The sequence below is a fragment of the Schistocerca piceifrons genome, chromosome 1 (assembly GCF_021461385.2).
Source record: "Schistocerca piceifrons isolate TAMUIC-IGC-003096 chromosome 1, iqSchPice1.1, whole genome shotgun sequence".
Taxonomy (NCBI): Eukaryota; Metazoa; Arthropoda; class Insecta; order Orthoptera; family Acrididae; genus Schistocerca; species Schistocerca piceifrons.
The window spans coordinates 1,163,299,898-1,163,325,714 of record NC_060138.1 but is presented as its reverse complement, the minus strand read 5'-3'; positions in this window follow the sequence as shown (position 1 = coordinate 1,163,325,714).

The following is a 25,817-nucleotide window of genomic DNA, read 5'->3' as shown; positions in this document are numbered from 1 at the left end:
CACACGAATCTTAAGCATATGGAATCTAGATAAAAGAGAATAACTTTGCACAATTTTACAACTGAAACACCCGTAAAAACCTGTGAACAAATAAGGGAGGGACAATATTAGGAGTACAGCGACTAAGTGATCGTCAAAATTTTATTAAAGGTAGACATCGGAACGTTATTCCGTAACTCACCTAACGCTGTATTTAGACCACGCAAAAAGTAAATGTGGATGACTTCTATTAAATACAGGTTCTATGCCTCATCCAGTACGCCACCCAACTCGACTCTTGTCGTTGAATTTGTTAATCGAATTAAAAGTTGTAACTTTCAGTAATTATTCACTACAAAAACCGTATGGATAAAGGCAAAAAAGCGTGATTGGCAAAGTCGGGCGAAGTCGTCCGGCAGCATTCTTTTCCAGCAATAAGGAGTGAAGAGGAAACGTTAATCTCTAATCAGAAAGACAACGTCCGCAGCTCGTGGTCGTACGGTAGCGTTCTCGCTTCCCACGCCCGGGTTCCCGGGTTCGAGTCCCGGCCGGGGTCAGGGATTTTCTCTGCCTCGTGATGACTGGGTGTTGTGTGATGTCCTTAGGTTAGTTAGGTTTAAGTGGTTCTAAGTTCTAAGTGACTGATGACCATAAATGTTAAGTCCCATAGTGCTCAGAGCCAGAAAGACATCCCCAATAAACAATTTGTTGATAAGTATGTTCCCAATAGAGTGGCGGACGGTCAGCAGATGACAACAGTGAGCACATGCGCAAACACCGTAACTGGAACAGTGAAACTGGCAACTTGCCTAAGGGGGGAAACATAGTTCTATTATCCAGCATGTATGTGTAGTGGAGTTATCGAAGCTTTTTGTATTCATCACAGACTGAAGGTTCTGTATGGTGAAACTTATTCGTCACAGCAGAAAATGTACGAGTGAAGTCATGAGTTCCAGAACTGCGTGACGTCCATGGCCTTGCGCGATGTCAAAAACATCGTGGTTTTAATATGTATAACGCTGTGCATCTGGGCGGGTTGTTCTCTCACTACCCATTACACAATCAGTCCAGGTTTCAGGTCTGTCCCTTCATTCTGCGATGGTAGAAACTAGCTAATCCAACAAAAACAGCGTTGACGTAAATTCGAATAAATACCTTTCACGCGAAGGCCACATAGCCCTGGTCCATGGGCAGTAGCTAAAAGTTATTTAAGCTATCAAGCATCGGAAAAAAAGTCTAAAATTTCTTTTAAGTCGGTTTATTGTCTTTAAAACATGGGATTTTATATCCGAACATTCAATATGCAGTGTTACGGACTGACTCTGTTATACGTTCACGCCCGAAAGCAGGCCAGAAGTTATTTAGTCGGACCCAGTATTCCGAACGTCCTAAATAGTCAATGACCCACAACTAATTGCGAGTTAACACATTCAATCGTTCAATAGGCTTCTTGTAAAGAAGTTCAAAAAATGGCTCTGAGCACTATGGGACTTAACATCTGAGGTCATCAGTCTCCTAGAACTTAGAACTACTTAAACCTAACTAACCTAAGGACATCACACACATCCACGCCCGAGGCAGGATTCGAACCTGCGACCGTAGCAGTCGCGCGGTTCCAGACTGTAGCGCCCAGAACCTCTTGGCCACCAGCGGCCGGCTTGTAAAGAAGTGATAGCAACAATTTCTCGTAATCTACACGAAAAACGCCACGCAGAGCTTATGTACGACATTAAACGTACACACGCGACTATCTCCTTAAATAAATCACTCATCACGCGCAAACTTTCACAAAATACTTAAACTGTAGTCTCTTTTCGTCAACGACATGGTGACCGACCAAACGTGCAAATTTCTTCAGTTTGATACAATTAGATCAGCCTGGTTTAACATAGGCGTTTACTAGAAGACGGCTCCCGAGCGACTGTCTCTACACATAGCTCTGAGGCACAAAGCCCTGCTTAAACGGGCGGCAAATGCTGCATTCCTATTGGCTAGTATGTTAAGCAGCCAATCAGATCATCCTGATCACTTCCATACTCGCGATATTTGTAGACAATCAGGTTACCACATGTAATTTAGACTCGATATCTCGTATTTCCGAAAAAGCTCACTCAGACATAGGTCAAGAATTCACCTTTTGCACAACTACTTGTTCACGCGTATATTTACATAGTTTTCACTTTACGCATGTCCTCCATGAACTTTCTCAGTCTCTCGAAAATTCACACAACAAAAAAAAAAAAGTATTTTTAATTACGGTACGTCAGAAATCTAGAGTAATGAAACTAAAGACAATTCCAGAAAATTAAATTATATGAACCTATCCTCTTGGTTGTAGTTTCAGATCATACTATAGATGAATACATTACAGTCCTCAACTTAGTTTCACTATGCCAGCACGGTTATTATGTATTTAAAGTAGAAATTTATATCTCCGAAAGTACTGAAGTTGTGCTGTTTAAGACTTTCCCGACGTAGTAACTGCTTCATTACTTCACGGGAACCGCATCGGATAATGTTGTGGAATCTACACAATATTTTGACGAGACAGCTGCTCGTCATCTTCAGTCGCTGACTGACATGTTGCTGCAATGGCTCGCCAATGTATACGCTGACTCGCTAGAGAAGCGTAGGCGCCAAGTATCAAGGCTATAACGTCATCGTATACGAGTCATTAAGTACAGCGACATCCACTGCCCCATTCCGTATAAACGGGCCACTGGCGTCTCATTCACGACGCGGGAAAAGCGCGGCCTCAAATAGCGACCCAGCACGCTCGCGGGCAGGGTGTTGGCGGCCAGTTTACATCTACATTTATACTCCGCAAGCCACCCAACTGCGTGTGGCGGAGGGCACATTACGTGCCACTGCCAATACCACCCTTTCCTGTACCAGTCGCGTATGGTTCGCGGGAAGAACAACTGCCGGAAAGCCTCCGTGCGCGGTCGAATCTCTCTAATTTTAAATTCGTGATCTCCTCAGGAGATATAAGTAGGGGGAAGCAATATATTCGATACCTCATCCAGAAACGCAACCTCTCGAAACCTGGACAGCAAGCTACACCGCGATGCAGAGCGCTTCTCTTGCAGAGTCTACCACTTGAGTTTGCTAAACATCTCCGTAACACTATCACGCTTACCAAATAACCCTGTGACGAAACGCGCCGCTTTTCTTTGGATCTTCTCTATCTCCTCCGTCAACCCGACCTGGTACGGATCCCACACTGATGAGCAATACTCAAATATAGGTAGAACGAGTGTTTTGTAAGCCACCTCCTTTGTTGATGGACTCTCCCAATGAATCTCAACCTGGTACCCGCCTTACCAACAATTAATTTTATATGATCATTCCACTTCAAATCGTTCCGCACGCATACTCCCAGATATTTTACGGAAGTAACTGCTACCAGTGTTTTTTCCGCTTTCATATAATTATACAATAAAGGATCCTTCTTTCTATGTATCCACAATACATTACATTTGTCTATGTTAAGGGTCAGTTGCCACTCCCTGCCCCAAGTGCCTATCCGCTGCAGATCTTCCTGCGTTTCGCTGCAATTTTCTAATGCTGCAAGTTCTCTGTATACTACAGCATCATCCGCGAAAAGCCGCATCGAACTTCCGACACTATCGACTAGATCATTTATATATACTGTGAAAAGCAATGGTCCCGTAACACTCCCCTGTGGCACGACAGAGGTTACTTTAACGTCTGTAGACGTCTCACCATTTAAGTGTACGGACTTTGATTCTCCGTCTGTGTTGACTCGGATTCGTTCGACTGCGGACGACGATGCCTCCGTATCGCTAGTGCTGGTTCTCACGCCCTGCTGAGGTGAAATCACATGTCTCTGTTGATTAGGTCGTTACTTACACGAATTTCGACTGCTTCTTTCATGATGAAATCCCAGTACGTGAAAGCGGACGAAAGGATCTTTGCCTCTCCGTAGCTCATGCTGTCTTCCGTGTGAAGACAGTGTTCAGCCACAGCAGACTTTTCTGGCTGACCCAGTCTGGTGTGACGTCTATGTTCAGCACATCTATCCTTAACAGTGCGACGCGCCCTGCCAATGTATGATTTCCCCCACTAGCGAGGGATTTTATATATCCCTGGTCTCCTTAGGCTTACGTCGTCTTTAACAGAACCCAGCATAGTTTGCACTCGATCTGGCGAGCGGAAGACACTTTATTTGATGTATTTTGAACAACCTGCCAATCTTAAAGGACACTCCGCCAACGAACAGTGGCGTGTTGCGGACTCTCGTTCATAGGGCTAGAATTATCTCTGATTCAGGGAGCTTATCAGCAGAGCTTAGCCATCTTCGCTCTATGTTTGTACAAAACGGGTACTCTGATAAACACATCCGTAGTGAATTTAAACCTGCACGCACTAAAGCTCTAGAACAGCCAGAAGACACAGAGAACTCCACGAGGATGGTTTTTATGCCGTGCGACTTTACTATAAAATTCATAAATTGATACGGAAATAATCCAAAGTATACAAATGTTCTAGTCACACAAAGGAGATTGAGCGATGATCACAGTGCTGCAAAAACAACCTATTTCTATATACTAGGGTTGCACAGAAATTAATGCACCGCATTTTTCTTTCTCAGCCGAAAACAATGCTATGAATACGAAACTTTGCGTGTATATTATTTGAAGTATCCTGTGTGAGCGCGCCAAAGTTCCGTCAGTTCCGACAGATAGCATAGCTTCAGGACAGCTTCAAAATGGCGTCTGTAGATGATGTACGTTACAAGCAACGTGCCGTCATTGAATTCGTTGCTGCAGGGAAAGAAACTGTGGGGAATACTCACAAACGCTTGTGCGAAGTCTATGGAGCGTCTGCTGTCGATAGAGGTATAGTTGGTCACTGGGAAAGGAGGGTGAGGTCATCAGAAGGCGGTTCTGCGGAGCTCCACGATTTGCAGCGGTCGGGGAGACCATCCGCGGCTGTCACACCTAAAATGGTGCAGCGAGCTGATGTTGTCATTCGTGAGGACAGACGCATTACGACTGAACAGTTGGTGCTGCATCTGTCAATGATAAGATGATTCACATAGTTAAGTACTGGATCCGTCACCAGGACAAAGATTAGTACGCACAGGGCATAGACGCCCTCGTATCGCGCTGGAGGAAGGCCATCGAGCGGATGGAGATTAAGTGAAAAATGGGGTGTGTAATTCTCATTACGTTCAATTAAGAATTGACGAAGAAAAAAATGCGGTGCATTACTGTCTGTGCAACCCTCGTACAAAGACAGTGATACATTGAGGTCATGACGTTATTCTCGCTACATGATAAAACTCATATTTCGCGTGCAATTTGTTGATAACTCGGTTCTCCATAGTCACATACGTAAGTATAATTAATCACTGTCAATCAGGAAGTAACTTGCTACCAACACATACACCGACTGCTGGAAAAACTGCCCGCACATACCTGTTAACAGTAGAATTACCACCATTTCTTCTCGATTCCTGCGACCACCTTGAAGGAACGCTGCCTCCAGCAGCAGAAGGATCAATGATGTGATGATGATGATGTTTTGGTTTGTGGGGCGCTCAACTGCGTGGTTATCAGCGCCCGTACAATTATCCAATCTTTGCTCAGTCCAATTTCGCCACTTTCCTGGATGATGATGAAATGAGGAGGACAACACAAACACCCAGTCATCTCGAGGCAGGTGAAAATCCCTGACCCCGCCGGGAATCGAACCCGGGACCCCGTGCTCGGGAAGCGAGAACGCTACCGCGAGACCACGAGCGGCGGACAGAGAGAAGGATCAAGGTAGCTCAGAGGTACGAAACTATCAATGTAACGACACTCGTCGCCTAATGAAATGCTGGCCATGGGGAAAAACTTGTTGTGGACAATGGCTGATATTAATCACGGGAAATAGCCCTATGCAGAAGTGAGTCACCAACTTATATGTGTCACTAGTAGTAACAGTCAAGAAATTCCTCCCTCCCCCACCCTCGATCTTGCTATCCAGAACACAGAGGCTGCTCAGTGAGTGGTGAAGAAACAGGAGTTGAATGTCACGCTCACACTGGCGGTATCACCAGAAGCCGGTGCTTCGTAATGCTGGCAGTGCGACACCTGCCGAAGAGACATGGCAGCCAGCAGACGCTGTAATAGAGCGATCTTAAAAACCTCTAAGATCATTTGTATTATAAGGCTTACGTATGTCGTTGAGCATGCCTCCGAGGTCTTGCATTTACCCTTACAGTCTCATTACCAAAAATGCGTCGACAGGTTCCTACATGTACTCGACAGAATAAATTCATCAGCTGTTAGACGTTAAGATTTTACCACGAATCTTCCTCTATTACGGTTAGAGGCCTTGCAACGAACTGTTAACGACAATGTCACTGCAGATGAAGCACAGATCAGATGATATAGAAGTCAAGTTCAGGGCCTGACGCTGCCGGGACGAGAAGTCTGTGTACAGGATTTTACAAATCTTATCTTGTTTTCGTTCCATTATATGGTGGTAAATGTGACAATTCGTTTGCAAACTGATGTTTTTCTCTTGTCTCTAGCACTCTGCTGAGTAATTTGTTTAGGGAAAGTACGTTTAAGGTAGATTATATTCCACACCTATTAATACAACATGTTATACAACCGGACGGGCAAACCCCGTATTGTGGTTTATGACGTTTATGGCCACAAATTGCAGCAATGAATCTTTCGTTGCTCGCAGAAATTCTGTAACGCATCCCTTAGTAGGTAGAAGGCTTTTCACAAAACCAGTACAGTAAAGCTGGACTTATGTTAACAGAATCTTACGTCGGTGCTTGGTAGAACAACATTATAATAAACGAAAAGTGTCAGTTTCCTTTTGTTCTACAATATTACTTTTATTGTTAGCCGGTTTTCGGCTTACAACGCCATCTTCAGAAATTTACTGAGTATTATCATCAAAGAAGTTACAATGTTTGCAAACAAGATTGAAGTCCAAAGATACATCTTTGACATTGTGGTGGTAATGCAATGAAAAAATAAAAATGGAACAGTATATAAATAACTTTGGAGGAGACAGGAAGACCTTTAACACAAAATAGGAATAGCATGCCTACATAACATTTTCTATTAATAAACAAAACTAATAAAATAAAATTAGTACTATACAAAGCTACATAAGGAGAGATGAAACATGGAGAGTGATAACCAAACCAATTAAAAGAAGAGACAATTATCAGTGTAACTACAGAATACATAAGGGATTTAAGCAATATCAATAAGACAAACAGAAATAAATAAATGCAGGAAAATGGAGGCGTTTGAGGGAACCTACAGTAAATGCAATCTTCGAAAGTGTGGTGGTACTGCATTTTGACTTTAACATTATAATCAAAACAGTAGCTGTGTAACAATTTGTATTAAATAAATGAGCAAAGGAACATATGAACAATATTTGATGAGACAACTACAAGGGGTGTTAAACATGGACAGTAATACAAGTACCAGTTAAAATAAAGCCTTAACTATAGAAACTACAGCCTATACGGAATACAAAGACAACTTCAACCAAAACAAAAGACCTTAATGAGTACAGGAAAATGGGAATATGTAGGAAGAAACAGTGTGGGAGATAATGAACAGCAGAGATGATTATATGAAGTTTAGGAGAGGGGAAGTGTTGAGCCGTGTCTGGTCATTTAGGATTAGATCTGGACCGCGAGCAAGATGTTTGTTTATTTACAGGGCTTCCAGCAGGCTGAGTTTATGGCCTTTGTTTGCTAGATGAAGTACATGGGACACTGGTTGGTAGTTGTGACCCTCACTCAGTACATGCTCAGCAAATGCAGAGTCTGAATTCTGCAACCTCCAGCTGCGTTTATGTTCAGCCAGCCTAATTACTATGTCTCTGCTGACTGACCTACCTAAAATTTGTCACAATTGGAACAGGTGATTTTGTACACCCCACTGTTGGCTAATAATAGGATCTTATCTTTGCTATTAAAAACACACTGTGCTGTCGTGTTCCTGACATAGTAGGAAAGCCTATCCCTTGCAGGATTTCAGTGCTTTGGCTACAATCTGTGATACCTCACCTAGATATGGTCTGCAAGAAATGGTGTACACTACCATTTCTAGGAGTAAACAGTGGATTGGCAGTAAAATGGCTTATATGGAAAAGCACCTACATTGTTTCACGATAATAATTATAGTCCACATCAGTCAATCCAGTGTGGGAAATGTCTCACACTCACGAGTGAATCCCTTATTTTATCGTAACACACCACAAAAATACTAAAGATATTATGTTTGCGGTAAATAAATATGGATTTGGTGGATAATTGCAGGTATTCATGTAAAATACTATACGCACACTAGCGCTGTACTGCTGAACTGTAACACATTTTCAAATTTGCAACTATCTCTTGTAGCGTTGGAACAACACATCTGGGAAATCGACGTTTCTGGCAGTCATAGTAGCTGTGACTGCATACTACGGCACTTTTCCCAGTCCTGGTTCTATAGGAAGTAGCCAACTTCAGTAACATGGCAAATGAATTGATTTACATCATCTGGCAGAGTAACTTTAAATTCCATCATTAGACCATCTATGAAACAATTGTTAGTATTGCTTTTTTCTGTAATTGATTTCCACAATAAATAATTAAAACTATACGGATGTAGTGCTTGGTTTTATAACAAATTAGAGGTCCATATTCTTTTTCTAAAATATAATATCTATGTAAGACGCTGAATCCTGCCACTACTGAATATTCCATTAAAAATACAGCCATCAGAACATGAATAGATAAAATATGACATTCAACTATTGTAATTTTGAGTCATAACATGAGAAGTCATCATGTTTACGTGATCAACAACATATATACTCATACACTCATGTTCAGAAAAACCTGAACACCTTGAACAACTAGAGATAGGACGTTCATATTTACTAGACATGTACATTAGTATGTTCTGCAGAAACGATTAGCATTCCAGTCACCTCGGTTCAGTATGTGTCCTGTTGCCTAGTAGGCACAGAGTCTGCCATGGGACCTGATTCAAATGGTTCAAATGGCTCTGAGCACTATGGGACTTAACATCTGAGGTCATCAGTTACCTAGAACTTAGAACTACTTAAACCTAACTAACCTAAGGACATCACACACACCCATGCCCGAGGCAAGATTCGAACCTGCGACCGTAGCAGTCGCTCGGTTCCGGACTGAAGCGCCTAGAACCGCTCGCCCACCGCGGCCGGTTGGCACCTGATAACGTGTTCCATGCGTGATGTCTTGACACTTATAAGACGTTATTGGCGCCCTGTAGAATAGTCATCCATGCTGCATTCACCTGGTTCCATAGCTCATCTGTGGTGACTGGCACTGGGTCACAGTGCTGCGCCCGTCGTTTATATCTCAGAATTTTCGAATGGTGACAAGTCTGGTGATCTGGCAGGCCAGTGCAAAAGTCTTAGATCCTGTGACACTAACAAGGCACATGTTCGTGCAGCAACGTGTAGTCATGCATTGTATTGATGGAAAATGGTGTCTGCAATGTTGTGCAGAAAGGGTATAGCTACGGGTTGCAGGATATTCACGTACGTCACACTGGTCACTGTGCCCTAGACACCAACTGTGATTTATGGTTGTATCCAATAGTACCCTACACCACAATGCCTCGAGTTGGCGATTCTCGTGTGAATGCAGCAGATTGTGATGCCCTTAATCTGTCTGCAGCGAAATGCGGCCATCATTTTCAAACAAACAGAACCTGGATTCGTCCGAAAACATTATCTGATGCCATTCTGGTCCCCAGTGACGTCATTCCATACACCATTGACGTCTAGCATTTTTCTGCAGACTCGTGGACGACGCGCACGTAACCCGTGACGCAATAAGCGGCGACGAGTTCTCACCCCTGACAGCGTACGATGTGTTACACTGTTCCACTGTCGCGCCAGAGCTCAGAAGGACGCAAATCTCTCCTGCAATGACATTCGAATGAGGTATCGATATTCTCGGGGGTGTGGGGGGTGGGGGTGGGGGCGGGTGGTCTAGATGGTGCGACCTTATTCACCTCATCGTGTTCCACGGCTTTCTGTGAACCATTCTGCACATACCCGTTGTTCTGCCGAAACACTGAGTCCCACGCGAGCAGGAAATTCCCGGATGGATGCATCACATTCTCTCATGCCAATATCGCGCCCTCTTTCACACTTGCCGATTCGGCACTACAGTTCGCACATACGTCTGCGAGTCATCTTGCACGTCTGCTCAGGTCGCATCAATCCACTACCAACAAAGGCAGGCGCAGACACAATTTACCGGCAGGTGGTGTTGCGTCGTAAGGCGTAATATCGATGCTGACCTTGAACCCGCGGGCCGGTATGGTGCAGATGCTAATCATTTGTGGAGAGCATATTAATGTACATGTCCTGTTAATATGAACGTATTGTCTCTAGTCATTCAACGTGTTCTGTTTTTCCTGAACATGAGCGTATAATTTGTCTGTAGACAAATTTCAGAACGACTTTAGGACTACATATACTAAAACGGTAATAGATAGCGGTCTAAGTTTTCTTGAAACAGTGCCTCCTTTCCTTATCAGGAAGGTATAATTTGTTCTATGTCTTTGCCAGCAAGGTAGTTAGGTCCTCTAGATACATATAGATGCTCTTTTCATTCTCAGATTTACTGCCACTAGAATTTTTCCATATTCGTACATTCGTAAAAGAACCTCTGTGAAGGTAATACATGCATACCATACGGATTTCGAAATGGGAAGACAGTGATCCAAATGTACAACATAGAATACCACATAGATATGGCCTACAGCAGATCTGTCATCATCGCTGTTTCATATTTCATGTAATAAATTTAAAGGTTAAAAAGTTAAAAACTATAGACATACAGAGCATAGTATTGAATATTAGACAAATGTTTGCACACATATTCATTGTGTTTCTTTTCTTTGTTTTCTTTCTTTGCTTGCCCGAACTCTAGTTCACTTACTGCTTGTAATAGTCACCCGATCGTAACCACTTTGTCCAAATTTTTTAGAAAACACACATATACACACACACACACACACACACACACACACACACACACACACACAAATACACACACACTTACTCCATATGGCACCTAGTGCCACTCACAAAAACTTAATTAGGTAGGAAAACATCCATCTATACTGGTCCTAATTACTATCTTACCTTATGTTGGCTGTGAACGTCAACTGTCAATAGTGTTTTCCCAAAAAGTGCTGGGTCCAATTTGAGTTCACACAATTCTAGCCTGTTGGTTTAACCTACCAGGAACAAATCAAGCATTACGTTATAGATTTTGCGAAAAGTCTTCTACATAGCAAGTTTGTGTTACAGAATTTCTCAAGCAACAAAAGATTCACTGCTACCAAGTGTGGCCAGCGGTCTTATAAATTAAATTACGGTATTTTATCGTCAGTATGTGCCCCGTACTAAGTTGAATTAATGGATATGGCATATAATTGTCGCACAACCTATCTTAAACATATGTTCCCTAACCAAATTACTCAGCAGATTGGTAGTTATAAGAGCAAATCTTCATACTCAAGGAGTGCAGACATTTTTCAGATGAACTGTCCCATATACCAGCTTACAAAGGAACTAAAAGGAAAGAATAAGTAATATCATATTTACAGACTATTCCCCATTGTGTCAACACTGGGGACAGTGCAGCATAGGGTAGGGCAAAATAGACACATCAAAAAATCACCTCGGTTCCGACAGTTCCGCAACCTGTTCAGAAAATTGGAATAGAGATCAACATAAACATCATTTCCGCCCTTCTTATTGCTCATGAAAACCACACATTGCATGTTGTACCACGGTACAACGAGACCTTCAGAGGTGGTGGTCCAGACTACTGTACACACCGGTACCTCCAATACCAATTAGCACTTCCTCTTGCATTGATGCATGCCTGTATTCGTCGTGGAATACAAGCCACAAGTTCATCAAGGCGCTGTTGGGCCAGATTATACCATTCCTCAACGTCGATTCGGCGTAGATCCCTCAGAGTGGTTGGTAGCTCAGTCGGCCGGTGTGGCCGAGCGGTTCTAGGCACTTCAGTCTGCCTCGGGGATGGATGTGTGTGATGTCCTTAGGTTAGTTAGGTTTAAGTAGTTCTAAGTTCTAGAGGACTGATGACCTCAGATGTTAAGCCCCATAGTGCTCAGAGCCATCTGAACCATTTAATTGGTAGCTCACGTCGTCCATGAACAGCTCATTTCAATCTATCCCAAGCATGTTCGATGAGGTTCATGTCTGGAGGACATGATGGCCACCCTAGTCGAGCGATTTCGTTTCCTGAAGTAAGTCATTCACAGGGTGTGTACCAATTCTCGTCGATGAAGACGTATGCCTCGCCAATATGCTGCCGATATGGTGTCACCATCGGTCGAAGGATGGCATTCACGTATCGTACAGCCGTTACGGCACCTTCCATGACCACCAGCGTTGTACGTCTGCCCCCACATAATTCAACCCCAAAACAGCAGGGAGCATCCACCTTGCTGCACTCGCTAGACAGCGTGTCTAAGGCGTTCAGCCTGACCGGGTTGCCTCCAAACGCGTCTCCGACGATTGCCTGGTTGAAAGCTTATGTGACGCTCATCGTCGAAGAGTTCGTGATGCCAACCCTGAGCGGTCCATTCGGCATGTTTCTGGGCTCATCTGTACCGCGTTGCATGGTGTTGTGGTTGCAAAGAAGGACCTCGCTATTGTCGTCGGGAGTGAAGCTGCGCATCATGCAGCCTATTGCGCTCAGTTTGAGTCGTAACACGACGTCCTGTGGCTGCACTAAAAGCATTATCCAATATGGTGGCTTTGCTGTCAGGGTCCCTCCGAGCCATAATCCTTAGGTAGCGGTCAACCACTTCAGTAATAGCCCTTGGGCCGCCTGAGGCATGTCATCGACAGTTCTTGTCTCTTTGCATATCCTTCATGTCCGAACAACATCGTTTTGGATCACTCCGAGAGGCTAGACACGACCCGTGTTGAGAGCCCTTCCTCGCAGAAACAATGCGGACGCGATCGACCCGCGGGATCGACCGTCTAGGTATGGTTGAAGTACAGACAAAACGAGCCGTGTACCTCCTTCCTGGTGGAACGACTGGAACTGATCTGCTGTTGGACCCCCGTTGTCTAATAGGCGCTGCTCATGCATGATTGTCTACATTTTTGGGCGGGCTTAGTGTCATCACTGAAGAGCCAAAGGGACTGTGTCTCCGATACAATATCCACAGTCAACATCTATCTTCAGGAGTTCTGGGAACCGGGATGATGCAAAACTTTTTTTTTTGATGTGTGTATTATTTGCTTTTGAACAGTCAGTAGTGTGTACGAATTGCACTGCTACGTAATGACGGAGCCCTGTGAAAGAAATGGGGATTATTGTAAATAAAGAGTAGCCAGGATGTAGTTCGTAACATCATCAGAAAGTCAACTTATTCCTGCAGGAAGTGACAAATGTCTTGCAATCACGTTATAGAAATCATGTAGCAGTTGTTCATATCTTCAAGTGGCACTTTCGTTGCAGTTTTCGAAGCTGTTGCTGCCTTGTCTTACTTTGTAACTGAGAACCTGCCTATTTAATCCTCGTTTGGAGATTTATAGAAAGAAATGGGAGCCCTCACACCCACACCATTCGTAAAATACTGTGTGCTATGTGGTCAGCAGATCTGGTAGCCCAGTCGGAAGATTGTGTGACTACTGTCGTGAAGAACTGAGATTCAAGCCCGTACGGCTGCTTTGTTATTTTTTTCTTTCATCTATCTCCTATTTCTCCTCTGACAAAGATTTATTACCGTTAAAAATGGCACTTTACACTGGGGCATAGAGTCCACTAGGTAAACCAGTTCTAAAGTTAGGTTAGTATTCCAATTTAGTCCTTTTTTGGTACGGATCCCACATGCTTGAGAAATGTACAAAAATAAGATGCACATCTGTTTTATTGGCACCCCATTTTCAGTCACATTCTTTAATTGTCATTGGTGTATCCTGCCCTACAAAGCTGGTGAAGTTGCCTTTTCAATTTGGGTGTCCCTTTAATTCGAAGGTTTCAGTGTCCGTTAACAAAAACTCGGTCTCTGTAGTAATCCCGTATTACTGGCACTGAAATCTAATTTGCATTCACAAACGAGGCACATCAGTTATTGCACAAGTGTTATTATTATCACGCACCGAGAAACCAGGGCGCTTGAAATAAAAAGCTTCACGGAGTGCTATACTAAAAACTACGGGGTATGTTCTCTGCTAATGGTAAGTTTCGTGCATCCAAGTATTATGCGACGCACGTTTCTGAATACTTCTGAAACACTTCGAACTCTTCGCTACTAAATGCATTTTCAGTATTACCGCTACGAAGGCATACAGTACCGTCAGCAAACGGAAAACTACATACACATCTGTCGGCTCTTACTAAACAACCAAGCTGTCTATGTTACTACATCAAAAACGTTCTACGATCAGAAGACCAGTTGCCTGGCAGCCTCGGAATGCAGCTAAAATAAAGGGGCAATATATTGCGAGGATGGAGGAAGCCATTTAAGGCTACGGAGTATCGGCCGTAAAACTGCAATGGAGACCCTGAGAGAGAGAATGAAATGTCAGTCCGGCACTGAAATTGCGTTGCCTACAGTAAGTAAATAGACAATGCGTACGCCCAGTAACACAGATAAGTGGCAGAAACTACGTTAAATGTAGATGTCTGTATTTCCTGAAAGATATGAATTTTAAAAATAGACTTGCGCGTATTTTTCAGAATATGCATGATATGACAATTATATTTACGGTGAAATGTTAAAAAAGTGACTGTATCGTTGTATAAATTGATAATTTTGAGTAGCGGCATTTCAGTACATTAGTGGTATTTGATATTGAAATTCATTTTAAATTACCATATTTTCACTTCATGAAGCGGTAAGGTAGGATTAGATTTTGAAAAGATATCAGTCATTTCACATTACTGTGCTACCTGCTCATCATTTTGGATAGTATGTGGTTTCAAAATTTGCAATACTATTTTTGCGCATGTTTGACAAAAAGTAGCCTCCATGAGCGTGTGTATGTATGTAAGTGCTTTTCCGTCACTATTTTACATTAAGTAAATGCAGTTGTGGTAGTTCTTATCATATACACAAATCAAAAAAAGTTTTACATCGGTTCCGCGAGTTCCGGAAACTGTTCAGATAATTGGAATAGAGATCAACACAAACATCATTTCCGCCCTTTTTCTTACTCATGAAAACCACACATTGCATGTTGTACCACCATACAGAGCTGGTGGTCCAGACTGCTATAAACACCGGTACCTCTCATGCCCAGTGGCACATCCTCTTGCATTGATGCACGCCTGTATTTTTCGTGGCATACTATCCACAAGTTCATCAAGGCACTGTTGGTCCAGATTGCCCACTCCTCAACGGCGATTCGTCGTAGATCCCGCAGAGTGCTTGGTGGGTCACGCCGTCCATGAACAGTCCTTTTCAATCTATTCCAGACATGTTCGACAGGGTTCTAGTCTGGAGAAAATACTGGCCACTCTAGTCGAGCGATATCGTTATCCTGAAGGAAGTCATTCACAAGACGTGCACGATGGGCTAGCGAATTGTCGTCCATGAAGACGAATGCCTCGCAAATATGCTGCCGATATGGTTTCACTATCGGTCGAAGGATGGCATTCACGTATCGCACAGCCGTTACGGCACCTTCCATGACCACCAGCGGCGTACGGCAGCCACACATAATGCCACCACAAAACACCAGGGGACCTCCACCTTGCTGCACTCGTTGGACAATGTGTCTAAGGAGTTCAGCCTGACCGGATTGCCTCCAAACACGTCTCCGACGATTATCTGGGTGAAGGCATATGCGACACTCATCGGTGAAGAGATCTTGATGCCAGTGCTGAGCCGTCCATTCGGCATGTTGTTGGGCCTATCCGTACCGCGCTGTAGGTTGCAGAGAAGGACCTCGCCATGGGCGGCGGGAGTGAAGTTGCGCATCATGCAGCCTATTGCGCACAGTTTGAGTCCTGTGGCTGCACCAAAAGCATTATTCGACATGGTAGCGTTGCTGTCAGGGCTCCTCCGAGCCATAATCCGTAGATAGCAGTCCTTCACTGCAGTATTAGCCCTTGGGTGGCCTGATCGAGGCATGTCATCGACATCTCCTGTCTCTCTGTATCTCCTGCACGTCGGACCAACGTTGCTTTGGTTCACTCGCGACACTTCCCTTGTTGAGAGCCCTTCCTGGCGCAAAGTAACAATGCGGAAGCGATCGAACCGTGGTATTGACCGTATAGGCATGGATGAACTAATGACAACACGAGTCGTGCACCTCCTTCCTGGTGAAATGACTGGAACTGATTGGCTGTCGGACTCCCTCTGTCTAATAGGCGCTGCTGATACATGGTTGTTTACATATTCAGTGACATCTGAAGAGTAAAAGGAACTGTATCTGTGATAAAATATCTACAGTCAACTTCTATCTTCAGGACTTCTGGGAACCTGGTGATGCAAAACTTTCTTTGATGTGTGTATTTTATTTCTCAAGTGAGCATATCTTTTTCTCAACACATACTAATAGTACACGCTGAAGTCATTTCTTCAGTTTTCGGAGAGTAGGTCAATACCTTTCAGAGTTGACAGTTGCACCATGAAGGAGGTCATCGAACAGAATAACCTGTCAAGAGTCCCAGAATACCGTGGTCATGAGTGTACCGGCTGATGGCGCGGCTTTGAACTTTTCCTTCGTGCGATGCCACTCCATGGATTTCCGTTTTGTTTCAGGTTCGAAGTGATGAACCCATGTTTGATCGCCTGTGACTATGTTCGACTAAAAATGGTCACGATCAGCTTTGTAAAGCGCCATCTATTCCGCTCAGATGATCCTTCGTTGCTCTTTATAGTCTTCGGTTAAGCGGCGACGAACACACACGTCTGAGTACCCTAACTGATGGACGAGTATGTCACCACTACCAAGAGACGTCCAGTTGTACAGCGAGGTGTTTCTGATCCGTCGATCACCTCGATAGAGAATGTCCGCACCCTCCGACACTGCAGCAACTACAGCTGTGTGTGGCCTACCTTCACGTGGGAGATCGAACAGGTTTGTGCGACCTTGTTGCGTTGGTGACAGACGCATCGCTCAACGACTCGGCGTGCTTTTGTTCAGTGCCAAGTCTCCGTAAACATTCTGCAAGCGTCTACGAATATCTGTAATGCTATGGTGTTCCATCAAAAGCAGCTCACTGACAGCTCTCTGCTTGAAATGCACCTCCATTACAGACGCTATTTTGCAGGCTACGTATGGTCCCGCCGACTATCGGAACTGCATGGAACTCTAGGGGCTCAAACGGGAATATTCCAACATGTTCTACAACAAATTCAGTATTTTTTCAACCGAAACTGGCCGAGAAATAAATGTGTTGCTTTGCTTATTCAACACCGCTCATAGTTTAAGAATATAGATGATTTCATTCTATTATTTTATTTCAGAACTACACAGTGGAGGTGCAGTGCTCTTCACTATGTGTGCTCGAATTTTGTTGTTGTAACGTTACATTTCCGACAAGCGTACAGCTAATACTCTAGCAAAAATATTAACATAGCGGAATCCGTTGGCCGCATTACAAGCGGCGAGTAACGAAATGTTACAAATTGTCCACTAATGAAACTGTGTCCTCGCTTTACTTAAAGGCGAATTCGGGGTAACAATGGGAGTAGCTAGGAGACAGCTCATCCGGTTTAATCTGGGGAGAGCACACAAGAACGAGAACACTCTCCGGAAGGCGAGCACTTCATTGGCTTTCTATACGCTAGGAGAGCACGGTGCCGCTCCAAAAGCGGCTTACGGGTTTAGCGGAGGCGATAACAATAGACAGCGGTCTGGCCCGTTGCAGGGGGAAGGCGCGGACCGCGGCTGCAAAGAAGATTAACTGGTCCGCGGACAGCACGCGACGGACCGCCATCCTACTGGAGACAGCGGTGGAGGAGAACATGGGGTGCAGGGTTGCTTGTTATTGCCTGAGGACACCATTGTGTACTGGCAGTAGCGCCCGTGTGGGAGCCCACTTAATTAGTTGAAGGACGTAATAAACGCTAAGCCAGGATGTTGGAGAGCATCCACCCGAATACCGTGGGGCGACTCGGTGGAGAGCAGCACTTTTGCAACGTGATGTCCTCGTTAACTGATCTGATAAAGAGGATATAACCGCCTTATTATTTTGCCAAACGGACGCTCACAAAAAAAATTCGAGAGCAAATCAGAATGCCTTTGCCCCTAAATTTTCTCTTTTTTTTGGCCAAAGTAAGATAAGTACAGGTAATGACAATATTCACATATCACCGCGGTTCCCAGAACTCCTGAAGATTGAAATTGACTGTGATTACATTGTATCACAGACACAATTCCTTTGACTGTTCAAAGATGTCACTAAACCCGCCCAAAGAGGTAAACAACCATGCATGAGCAGCGTCTATTAGACAGAGGGTGTCCGACAGCCGATCGGTTCCAGTCATTCCACCAGGAAGGAGGTCTACGGCTCTTGTTGTCTGTAGTTCAGCCATGCCTAGGCCGTCAATGCCGCTGTTTGATTGCGTTCGCATTGTTACTTTGTGCCAGGAAGGACTCTCAACAAGGCAAGTGTCTAGTGCCTCGGAGTGAACCAAAGCGATGTTCGGATATGGAAGAGATACAGAGAGACAGCAACTGTCGATGACATGCCTCGCTCAGGCCACACAAGGGCTACTACTGCAGTAGATGACCGCTACCTACGGATTATGGCTCGGAGGAACCCTGACAGCAACGCCACCATGTTGAGTAATGCTTTTCGTGCAGCCACAGGATGTCGTGTTACGACTCATACTGTGCGCAATAGGCTGCATGATGCGTAACTTCACATCCGACGCCCATTGCGAGGTCCATCTTTGCAAACCACGCAGTGCGGTACAGATGGGCCCAACAACATGGACCGCTCAGGACTGGCACCACTTTCTCTTCATCGATGTCATGGATGTCAAAGGATGTCCAACTCTTTGTCACGCAGGTCAGATGTTCCCGCCTCAACATCTTTAAACTTACTCGCTCAATGAAGCACAGTACTCACATCAACACAATCACCATAAACTGCATTCATTCTCTGATGGATCTCCTTTGTGGTGTCACCTTCTGCTGTCAGGAGTTCAATGACAGCACGTTGCTTAAATCGCATTGACCGACCGTCTGCGCAGGGTTCCATACTTTACACTTAACAACACAACCGTTCACTGCTAAGGCTTCCCACCAACTGGAGCTGTAGAAAGGGGTAACGGAACAAGCCAGTACTTGCCACATACCAATGCTGCCAACTATTGAAGAGCTACGAAGGTGGAGGCATTACTTTTCAGTCAGCCCTCACAGAAAAAAAAAACAAGTAATTCAAAAGGATTTGTTGGCAACCCATCACGTCTGTAAAAGAATCTAAATGTAGTTGTGTTTCAGTTTATACATAACTTGAGAATTGTCGTTGTCGTTGTTGTTGTTGTTGTTGTTGTTGTTGTTGCGGTCTTCAGTCCAAAGACTGGTTTGATGCAGCTCTCCTTGCTATTATTTCCTGTGCAAGCCTCTTCATCTCTGAGTAACTACTTCAACGTACATCCTTATGAATCTGCTTAGTGCATTTATCTATTGGTCTCCCTCTACGATTTTTACACCCCACCCCTTCCTCCAGTGCTAATTTAGTGATCCCTTGATGTCTTGGAATGTGTCCTACCAATTGATCTAGTCTTCTAGTCAGGTTGTACTATAAATTTCTCTTCACCCCAATTCTATTCAGAACCTATTCATTAGTTACGTGATCCACCCATCTAATCTTCAGCATTCTTCAGTAGCACCACCTGTCAAAAGCATCTGTTCCCTTCTTGTCTAAGCTTTTGTAAGACGTCATGGTCTCCTGACCTTCATTGCTTACATATTCCGCCCTCACAATCATATTCTGCACATCAAGACGCTTCATTCGAACCCAAACTCAATAAGATAAAGTCAGTGTTGTATGAATTCATGTAAACGATATGCAATTAACAAGTAAGCGCACCGTGGTTGAAATACTCTAGGCTGGCGTGCACACATACATTCCAGACATGGCGATCACAGAAGCTTTTAGTTAGGGTGAGAAACCACACAACGGGACGCCAGTCTCTTTAGAGAACGACCCAGCCTATGTCGGCCGGTGACCGTCCATGTAGCGAACAGCGTGGGGCCCAGTGAAAGGGAGGGAACAACCCCATGTTCAGCTTAAAAGCAAATTCCGCTACATTGTGTGGGAGCGGCCAGCCTACGCATTCTTTACACATAGCACGCAGTTTCAGAGATTTTCACAGGGAGACAGCAAACGCCAATGCTACAGGTTTCCGGATTGGTCGCCAAAAAAAAAACGTCATTCTCCCGATTTAGAAGAGCAATGCTGATTGGCCGACGATATTTCTGACGCCTTGAGCTGAAGGAATAATGGAAGAGACCGAAAGATATACCCCTTCACATCTGGCGTGGAGAGGTGCCATTCCGTTGTCGCTCTTGGAGCGAGGAACAAGTCTCTCCTCAGTACTTCACTGGGAGAGCACGTCTGTCGAGAGTGACTCGAAGTGCTACTCTATATTGAGTCCTTGCGATTAAGCGTTGTTCACTGTGTTGGCTGATACACTTATTGTGCGGTGTCAACAGACAGCGTTATAGTTAAACGCCTGCGAGCGAATTTTTGAGTGGCATCACGGTGGACTGGTTATCTCACCCATGTACCAAGCCAGTAGCTAGACTAGGGGCGAATAGGTATCCTTGACTTCATCAAGGCGTAGGGAGAGTTTGATTGGTGAAGGTCAATCCAGATAGAATGAGAGTTATCTTATTTGTCAGCAGCGAGCGGCGCAGACAGCAGTCATCGCAGCTTACGGTATTGTGCGCTACAGCTATTGCGATCCCCATATTACCTCCACAACAGTACCCTTCACTGCATTTCACACGCTACAGCCTCAAGTGTACCTAGCAACATTCTAACGGATAATTATTCAAGCTGAGTAGGCCGGCTCTCAGCCATTCTACCAGGTTAATAACAATTTTAAACTTTCTATAGAAATTTCTTTAGCGAATCCTATCCTTGAGAGGTAACTTCACATTCCGAAAAGAACCAGGACATAACTTGTTGAATTCATAACTAAAAGTGCCATTGTGACTCCTCAGAATTTTTGCAAAATAAATAATACTTGTTATTAGTTTCATGTTTTTCTTACACTAACTAGCACTACTCCAGTACCCAAGTACCCCACTAGTTACGTATGTTGTGAATTTTTGTGTCATTTCCTTACAGCGGACGGCTCCAGAAGATATTTATTGCTGAAAGTTTTTCAGCCATTTCTCTTTAGAACGTTAGGAGCGTCTGTCTGACATCTGTAGTAGTGTGGGGATGGAAATTGCATCTTGCAGGAGCCACAGGGTAAAGGGTACATCTCAGATTAATCCGTTGCACAGAATAACAGAATAAAAGATCAGCCCCACACCTTAGACTGTTTATTGTCCATGTTACACTTCCAGACATGGCTACACTCCATACAAATGCTTTCAGAAAGATTTTTCTGACACTTACATCTATACTCGATGTTAACAAATTTCGCATCTTCAGAAACATTATTCTTGGGATTGCCAGTCTGTATATTATATCCCTCCTACCTCGACCAACTTGTCTACTAATTAAAGTATCTAATTTCCTAATCTAACTCCCTCAGAATCACCTGATTTAATTCGACTACATTCCATTATTCTCGTTTTGCTTTTGTTGCCGTTCATCTTATATCCTCCTTTGAAGACATTGTCCATACCGTTCAATTGCTCTTCCGAGCCCTTTGCTGTCTCTGACAGAATTACAAGGTCACTGGCAAACCTCAAAGTTTTTATTTGTTCTATTCTCTATTTCTCCTCTGTAGACTTTAATTTCTACTCCAAATTATTCTTTGTTTCTTTTGCTGCTTGCTCAATGTACAGATTGAATAGAATCAGGGATAGGCTAAAACCCAGTCTCCCTCCCTTCTCAACCACTGCTTCCTTTCCATTCTCCTAGATGCCGGGCGGGGTGGCCAGGCGGTTCTAGGCGCAACAGTCTTGAACCGCGCTACCACTACGGTCACAAGTTCGAATCCTGCCTCGGGCATGGTTGTGTGTGATGTCCTTAGGTTAGTTACGTTTAAGTAGTTCTAAGTTCTAGGGGACTTCTGACCTCAGGAGTTAAGTCCCATAGTGCTCAGAGCCATTTGAACCATTCTCCTCGATCTTATAACTACCCTCTTGTAACTGCCATCAGGTTTCTGTAAAAATTGTAAATACCCTTTTGCTCCCTGTATTTTACCCTGCCACCTTTAGAATTTGAGAGAGAGTATTACAGTCAACATCGTCAAAAGTTTTATCTAACTCTACAAATGCAATAAGTGTAGGTTTGCCTTTCTGTAACATATCTTGTATGAGAAGTCGTAGGGTCGGTATTGCCTTGCGTGTTTCCAAATTTCTCCGGAATCGAAACTGATCTTCCACGAGGTCGGGTTCCAGCAGTTCTTCCATTCTTCTATTAAGGATTCTGTTAGTATTTTGCAACCGTGAGTTTGTAAACTGGTAGTTCGGTAGTTTTCACACCTGACAGCACCTGCTTTGTTTGGAATTGGAATTATTACATTCTTCTTGAAGTCGGAGGGTATTTCGCCTGTCTCATACGCGTTGCTCACCAGATGGAAGAGTTTTGTCATGGGTGGCTCTTCCGAGGCTATCAGTAGCTCTAACGGAATGTTGTCTATTCCTAGAGTCTTGTTTCGACTTAAGTCTTTCAGTGCTTCGTCAAATTCTTCACGGAGTATCGTATCTCCCTTCTCTTCTTCACTGTGTCCTCTTCTATTCCCATAATGTTGCCCTCAAGTACATCTCCCTTGCATAGACGCTCTATATACTCGTTCCATCTTCTTGCTTTCCCTTCTTTGCTTAAGAATTACACTTACTTAAAAATTGTATGAATCTACGAATATTTTCCTTTGTGTGGCTTCTGTATCGTTGTCTTACGTTTTTGTAATGTACTAAGATGAATTGTGTCATTAAATTTCTTGATAAAGCAGCTGTCATATTAATAAGTTTCCTTTTATGGATGAACACTCATATGTCTAATATCCTGGGTGATAGATGTTCGCTCCACGCAGCTATCAAATCAAACACGGCGTGGGCATTTATGCATATCTGAGTTCTGCTCGGGAAAACCGCATTTCCAACTTGCTACTGGAGATGTAGAATTGCGGCCTGTCGACAAACATTAACGCTTTCCTGAGGAAGCCGTAGTTGCTACTCCTCGGAACTGATACCCTCAGGCGTTCGGTTTGCGGCTATTACCTTGTAGACCGAGGAGTGTGTGCCTGCCGTTCGCTGGGTTTACGCATAAATTTCCTTTCACGTGTTTACGTAAGCGCGACCCAACATAACATAGCCGTATCCTCCACCCACGCTTCTCGCTCTCCCCTCACTTTCCTCTTTCCTCCATTCAATCCACCGTACCTTCCTCTGCACGTCTTTCTTTCTCTCTCTCTCTCTCTCTCTCTCTCTCTCTCTCTCTCTCTCTCTCCCTCTCCCACTTCCACTCCCCACCCCTGACTTTCTCTCCTCGTTATTTTCCTCGGTCTGTGTGTGTGTGTGTGTGTGTGTGTGTGTGTGTGTGTGTGTGTGTGTGTGTGTATGTGTGTGTGTGTGTTGTAATTTCTACGAAAAATGTTCTTAAACGATTTTTTTTCTTTACTTAATAGATTGGCCTTATGCATGCAACATGCGCGGGTCAACTCTGCTGGTGGTAAAGTAAATTGAAATATAATTAAGCGTCGTTCAAGCTAAAGAATAATGAATTGTATATTTACAGCGTCTGAATGACGGTAAATGGTCGCATTTTAATAATCTGCTAAAACAATGGTTCGCTTCAGCTGCATATCTGAGAAAACATATACATGTACATGTTTAGATTCAAGGGAAGCAGCCTGTTGCAAAATAGATCTTACCAAAATAAAAATACAAAGTTTACTGTGGAATGGAACTAAATTCTATTAGAGTGTGTGAGGTGTCTGGTATAGACACCTTTCATACTATGCATTCATACGGGTATTAGTATTTTTATGTCTCAAAGTACGTAAAATCAGTCTTCCGTCTGCTAAGTAACTTTGTCATTGGTTGAGAAAAGCAAAGGCCAGTCCTCAAGCAATCGATTATGCTCTGAAATTAGGCAGCAAGTCACGTTGTTTGGCACGTTTCGTGATTTCTATCAAGGGAAAGGTCCCTGAAGTATAGTGGTTAAGCTGCATGAGCCGCTGAGTTCTGCTGTATGTCAGCCGTTAGTGTATGTGGCCGAGCGATGTGTTAAGAGGCGTTTCACTTGCTAGATGTTTGTGGACCTTACACAGCCGTTAATCGAAAAGTATGTCGATGAGGTCCGTGTGATCTGATTAAATGTTTGGCTTCGCAGTGAAGTCTTAGTTATAACTGTACTGTTTGTTCTCTAATTGATCATTAATGATATTAAGTGACTGAAAGCTGCACCTAAGTGATATTACTATTATCGGTGAACCGTCCTTAAATGGTTTCAATTTAAAGGTCAGTGATTGCTGTGGAAGGAACGTTTTGTAGACTGATGCACGTATGTCTGGTGCAAGGATTCTGCCCTGTATTTTTGTGTGTGTTTCATAGAGTTGCAATTGTCCTGTGTCAAAAGCTGCTGTAAGCCAACGCCCTGGCGGGGAGTGAGGTGTAACCCACAGCCTAGGTCCTGCTGTGTTTACGTAACCCTGCCACGGCTGGATTGCTTTGGACAAAGACCCCATACCAAAAGTTTAGTATACCTTTCTTTTCCACCAAGGCGGGTAAAACACGTTTTGTAATGTGATTGTGATTTTCTGATGTTTAAACAAATGTTTTTTTGGGTTACATAAAGATAGACCTGCAACTAAGTAAACGTTAGCAAACAGAGCAGGTGTGAAGTAATAAAATTCTCTCTATCGATTGTCATGTGAAATTTTGGGCTAATTGCAGTGACTTGTCTCTGTAGTAGTACACAGTTCACAGTGCTTGTTCAGCCGATGTCACATCTCTATTTAAGTTACAGCGTGTAGTCACGTAAAGAGTGATCTGGGTTTGTTTCACGGCAAACTTTCTTGCTTCTGCTACATATCCTGTTCTAGTGAATTATGGTTAACCATGTGAGTTTTAAGTGTTGTTTGGGGCCGCCTGGAGTGGACGAGCGGTTCTAGGCGCTACAGTCTGAAATCGCGCGACCGCTACGGTTGCAGGTTCGAATCGTGCCGCGGGCATGGATGTGTGTGATGTCCTTAGGTTAGTTATGTTTAAGTAGTTCTAAGTTGTAGGGGACTGATGACCTCAGTAGTTAAGTCCAATAGTGCTCAGAGCCATTTGAACCATTTTTTGTTGTTTGGGCCGTGTAGTAATCAAATTCAATTAAATTTCTGGCCCACTCTGATACGAACTGTACTGTCAGTTGTAAGCTTTTGTTAAGTGTGGCGAAGCCACGGCAGTACTGTGTTAGCTAGTTGTTTCTTAACTGAGTTAATATGCATTTTATGGTTGTACCTGTTGGGTTCTGATAACTGTCTTGTTTCAATGAGAACTTAACTAAGTAACTGAAGCATTGTACTGAAGATTGTGGGGAATTATCTGAAGGAACCTTATGTTAATAAATTAAGTATGTGTAAATCAGAGTATCGCTACTGGCCATGATTCGCCATCCAGTTTCCCGTCCTGACAATGGTTTTGGTACAGATTGTGCA